This window comes from Cucurbita pepo, chromosome 6, assembly GCF_057944985.1.
Source record: "Cucurbita pepo subsp. pepo isolate OVF chromosome 6, ASM5794498v1, whole genome shotgun sequence".
Taxonomy (NCBI): domain Eukaryota; kingdom Viridiplantae; phylum Streptophyta; class Magnoliopsida; order Cucurbitales; family Cucurbitaceae; genus Cucurbita; species Cucurbita pepo.
In genome coordinates this window covers 4,579,511-4,585,406 of record NC_141803.1, presented here as the reverse complement: position 1 = coordinate 4,585,406, position 5,896 = coordinate 4,579,511, and the positions used below count along the sequence as shown (strand labels likewise).

The following is a 5,896-nucleotide window of genomic DNA, read 5'->3' as shown; positions in this document are numbered from 1 at the left end:
AAAGTGGTGGAGGAATTGTGGGGTGAGGGCGGGTGCACCCACACACACGTAGGCCCTCAACAAATGGGATGCTTTATATTGTTTTCCCAACATTTAAGAGTATAATATTGTAAGTATCTAATAATAATTTTCATATGGATATGTTTTCGGTTCATTTATATACTTCTCTTTTACTCGAATGTAACAATTGTAGATTTGATTATATATATGGGCAAGAATGTAAATCTTTGAAAGTTGGCTCGAGGACTCGGAACAGTTGAGTTGAAACTGTAATGTTAGAATATTGTTTTGTATGATGATGAGAGCAATTTGAAAATTTGAATTTTGTTGATAGGTTGTCGTTTTTTTTTTTTTTTTTGTCAGGTCTACCCGACTCATCCTAAGGTTACAATCCATCCCAAACTTACCGTACTTTTAAAAAGATTAAAAATGCTTAACATTCGTAATCGATATTATTGATACATTGTGACTTATAAATGTTTAATATTCAAACTTTATGAGATTTTAATTATTAATATAATATGTAAATAGCTAAGTAAGATTTTTTTAATAATAAAAATAATAATAATCTTGGGTTGGATTATGAACTCTAATTGGGTTGCTCGGGTCATTTTGGATGGGTCCAAAAAAAGTTTCCAATGGAACTCTATTCTTTCTTCAATAATTTTTTCATCTCTAATGAACCTTTTAATAGGATTCGAACTCATATGATGTTTTGACCATCTGTCTGAGAATAAAGAACGAATGGATCTTGTAGGATTCTCGGGAAAGAGTGCTTCTCACGTTCCGTGAATAGCCGGGACATTGAGGAATATCCAGAAAAACATTTAGAGAATCGGTCTAATTCTATCTCTGTTCATTCCATTTGGAGAAAGGAAAGATCCCAAATAATTAATCTTTCTTTATGTACATTTCTACTAAAAACCCACAGTTTTGAATCGTGAATCAAGAATTGAATCTTAGTGAAACGAACAAATATTTATATATATTAGAGGATGGATATAAATATTTTTGAAGAGATCGAAAATAAAATAAAGGGTGGTCCTTTAAATTTTCATGTAACCAATTCAAGATGTATGGGATCAATAAAGGAAGAATGGAAACCAAATCGTTAAGGAAGGATGCTGCCCTCAATGTGAAGGGCTAAGAGACTGTATTAATTAATTAATTTGTAACATAATTTTATGAAACTGATTAAGATATGGCCAATTTTGACTCTCTTGAGATTATACATTTATATTTGATTGTGGTTTTGAGTATACTCAATTGCCTAATCACATGCCATGGATCTAAGGGTGACTAAAGGTATAAACTTTTTTTTAGTTAACATGAATAAAAACTATAATTAAAGGAATGAATATCTCTAGACACAGTTACCGTCGGTCGAGGGAGGGAGGGAGGTACCTTCAATTTGTATATCAGAAATGTTGATCATCTTCCCAACATGTTAGATCATAAGCATCAGAGTTACAACTCTATGGATTAAAAAGAAAGCCACAAATGAGACATCTCTTTTAGTATGTTCAACGTTATTAACAATTAACAAATCTCAACCCATAAAGGATCGGTTTCATATTACCTCGGCTATGATAATGCAAACTCAAGAGTGTAACTATCTTAGCAAGCTCCACTATCCCAATAAATTTTCAAGATTTTTACATCAAAAGAAAGCAATCATAGATAGAGGCATTAGAGTTGAGCTTATCAACCTATCTAGTACTTTAGGTTAAATTTATCATCTAATCATTGAAATATAATTCAGCTTAAAAACTCAACCAATTTAACTTGAACTTAAAACTCTTAAGTCAACCCAACTCAAGTACAAAAAAGAGAATGGTTACAATTCTCCGAACGCGACGTATAGATGGGAAAAAGTGGAGTGTATTATATTGCTCATTCAACCTATAATTTAATTACAAAATGTACAACTTAGTCTAATATGATTGATTATTACTATTTCCATGGACAGTTTGAACAAGCTTTGGAGGTCGGGTTTCACGTTTCCCAACTTAGAAGAGGCACAAAATTATGGGTTCACACAACCATTTCTTAGACAGACCGACACACTACAACCCATAGAAATTGCATCTTAAATTTAGTTATTTCAAGTAATTTTTTTAATCTAAATAAGTTAAATATCACGTGAATATATTTTCAAAATTTATTAAGATAATGTTGTTATGAATAGTGACTAAATCTAAGCTTTATTGAAAGATTAATAAGAATTAAAATAGAACTAACCAAAAATTGACACGTAGCTTTCAATTCATGGCAGATTTGATGGTCTCTCAGCTTTAACCTGCTTCAATGGGGGCACTTTTCATTATTATTATCCAAGAAAAAGCAACGAAGAAAACAAACAAATAATGACCTTGAACAATCATGTTCAAACAAGAAAAACAATGTGGAAATATATGAAGCATGTGATGAAATTAAGCTATATCTCTAGGTGTTCCTCCTTTATATGCCAAGGTTCACATGTAAAAATACCATTGTCTTCTGTGTAAATGATGAGGTAAAAACAATACCATTGTCTTCTGTGTAAATGATGAGGTAAAAACAGTCTCTACTAGGGAACAAAGCAATGTCTGACATTATTATATCAATAACATGTTTCAAAACATATTCAGACAGAAATAAATATACTGAGAAGTGGGAACTATTCAAACATCCACAGTCATTAATATTTCTATATACTAAGAAAAAAAATAAGACAAAATATATGTCACATTTCCTACCTAAAATATATATGTTATCATTCTTCAGTCTCCTAAATATTTCAATACATTATTAAGTATGAATTATAGAAAGACAATTGAAAAAATAGCATATAGTTCAAGAATTGAAATGCTATGTTTAGTCAATAAAGAAAGAAGAACTATGGTGGTGGTCATCCGAATAACATACAGAGCGAAAAAAAGAAAAAAAGAGGAGTCTTTTGTCGTCAACTATGTTAAAATTCTTTCGGTGATATGCAATGAATTTAAACTTGGTAGGGCGAGTAAAGAAATGTTCGTCTAAATCGACCAAAAGAACAGTAATTTAAAGTTGGTGTGCATGCATAATTCTTCCTCCACTATAAAAAAGAACAAGCATAATAGGGTGGTCACATACTTGATTAATTTCTGCGATGCTTTTCAGTCTCTCTCCATTCCCTTGAAGCTAATTTGCCTCATATCGACACGTAGTTCATTCCATGCATGTTTCCTCGACAACAGAATCATCATCAGCATTATTACAAATGATGGCCTGCCTCCCCTTGCCAATTACCTGACATTAAATGTGTAAATGAAAACAGTATCTCAAAGCTGCTGCTGAAATCGGATACAGTGAAAGAAACTATAAAATGTTACTTATTGAGATAAGGTGCTCTATGGTACACTTTTATTCTTCACTGTGTGCTTGAATGCACAGTCCCTTGCCAAGAGTGCCCCCAAAGATTTATGATTAACATTGAATCTTTTCAGTCAACTACAATGACTTTAGGTTATCCACGTGTTTATGATGGGGAACTAGCAAAAGAAAAGCTTCCAAACATCGTCAAAAATGGCATCACACATTTTTACGACAAGAGAGCTTCACATAAAATCAAACACTAATGCCGAACATCCAAATCATCAAGCATTAATTTGCAACACAAGAAGCTCTTTTAGTCATAATATCAATTGTTAGAGACTCCTATAGCTTTGTTTTCATTTCATATGAACTAATGTCATCTTTTGCGAGCAACAGTGAGATCACCCTTATATTTAACTAAATATTGACTTCATTCAGAAGAATTCGAGCTGGGGGATTACTGTATTAAGCTTCAAGTAAACTAGAAAACATTAATAGAATATTTGTTTAACAAATTATTGTCCCATCAGACTACAATATAAGAAAAGTGAAAAATATGACTGAATATTAGTATTAAAGGTTATTTCAAATCAAATTGCTTTAAATAAAAAGCATAATAGGGTTTAGAATCTAAGATAATTAAGAACAAGAACTGGGTTCTAGCTGGACTCAGCTTCTTGTTTATCCAACAAATGGAGTCATTAATCAAACATCTTATCTCTAACTTTATAGGATATCTTTACTTTTAACCACTACATCTTCTTTAAGCGAGGTTCGGATTAGATGTGACTATGGAACATTTTGCCAATATTATGACGTTGTTTCGTAGATAAGAAAATGGAAGTCAGAGCTATAATGATGACTCCAGAGACCAAACCAAAGACCAACTAAGGTACACTTCCTGATTAGGTAAGAAAAAACCATTAGCAAGTCATTGTCGCTGCTTCGAAATATTAAATAAAAAATTGGAAGAGACAGGAAAAGAAAAAGAAAAGGAAAAATCAGCCAATGGGTTTCTGGAATTGAGGCCACAAATCACATGTTATCACCAATAAGATGAGTTTTTAAGTTTCTGTTGGTCGGCTACTTTTGGAGGCCAGGATTGGATGGCTGGTGATGTATAACACTTTGTGCCGAGGCATATAACATGCATTTTGATTATGGTGTAGCATGTAGCAAAGGATAAACATTAATTTAAAAAGAAAATACCTGACATGATGGACCAAAAGGAGATTTAAAAATCATGAAGATGACAAGAAAGTGTTTAGTGATTCCAAAGCAACGATTTTCCATCGCTAAGCTAAGTGCTTGGAATTCATATAATATTTGTTTCTGGTTCCTACAAAAGCAAATTCAAAGCATCAAAGTGATTAGACCTTGAAGTTTATGTCCAATACAAAAGAGCAATATGGCTTCTTAGGTTTCAACCTTTCAGCCCATCGCTTCTTGTCGCTTGATAGGATAGTCAGTGGGTCCTTACAGCACGAACACCTGCTTGACCACAAGTACGCAAGAAAAGTATCTCTTTTAGATTATGATAAAAATCATAAATACAAGAAGAGCATATTTAAGCTTCCTTTTTTGTGGGTTTCTGTCTCTCTCTCTCTTTCAACCTTTCCCATTTCTTTTTTTTTCTTTTTTTTTCTTTTTTTGAGAAAATGGAGTGACCAGTGGATAGGGATTTATATGACATAGAGAAGGGGTAATGGTGGGGAACATATTCATGCAGCAGTTGAAAAACAATGCACACAAGGAAATATGCTAAGAAACAGTGTTGCTCTGTTCTTCTAATAGGGTAAGGAATTGCAAGTGCAAATTAATAAGAGTTTTATGAGGGTTCAAGGACCATATATGTGCTCTACAGTATTACCAGTCTGTCTGGCAGTGTTACAGAACATATAGATATAAGCATGTTTTTCCTTTCCATCGCATTGTGTTTGACCAATAGATATTTCAAACTGTGCCCGGTTGGTGAGGTGGTGCAAAGAGACATGGGGTATGAGAGAGAATGTTGGCCCCATTTCAAATGCATCTGTAAAAAGAGAGGAAAGTGGTGTGTCATGTCTCTACTGTCAACCCCCATGAAAGAATGAAAAAGGGTTGCATAATTATGTCTTCTTAAGCATACTAATTCCGGCCCCCCCACTCCCACCGTTCCTAATTTCATCTCATGAAGAAGTGGATGTACCTTAGCACAACTTGAAAATGCCCCCACACAGCTCTTTCTTCGGTGAAGTGTGCCGTTCATCCGCGTTCATCTGGTGGAAGGTAAGGATTAGAAGTACCTAGACAAGAATTCGAAATGTGTGCGCCAACCACTACTAGTTTGTCAAAAAACTGATGATGGCTCACAATGTTGAATCCTTTCACAGCCCACATCATCTAAATTAAATTAACTCAATAAAAGCAGAAGATAAATGTACAGGAAACTTATATTTTCCTACTATCCTGCATGGATTGTCTCACGCACTTGGTTTGGGGTGAATCTAACTAAAATTTGAAGTAATCTAAGGCAGTAAGAATTGATATTCAATTCACGACAATGAGGCCAAATATTCCT

General features: G+C 33.6%; 1 pseudogene across 1 annotated transcript; it reads right to left on the bottom strand.

The window, feature by feature from the left end:
* Positions 1-1,117: 1,117 nt before the first annotated feature.
* LOC111796664 (uncharacterized) lies at positions 1,118-5,584 on the bottom strand (annotated as a pseudogene). Its single transcript, XR_015421446.1, has 7 exons — positions 5,525-5,584; positions 5,207-5,214; positions 4,765-4,827; positions 4,546-4,675; positions 3,115-3,270; positions 2,242-2,299; positions 1,118-1,475 (listed from the first exon to the last, which is right to left on the bottom strand). The product of XR_015421446.1 is annotated as an uncharacterized LOC111796664 (transcript).
* Between the last annotated feature and the right edge of the window lie 312 nt (positions 5,585-5,896).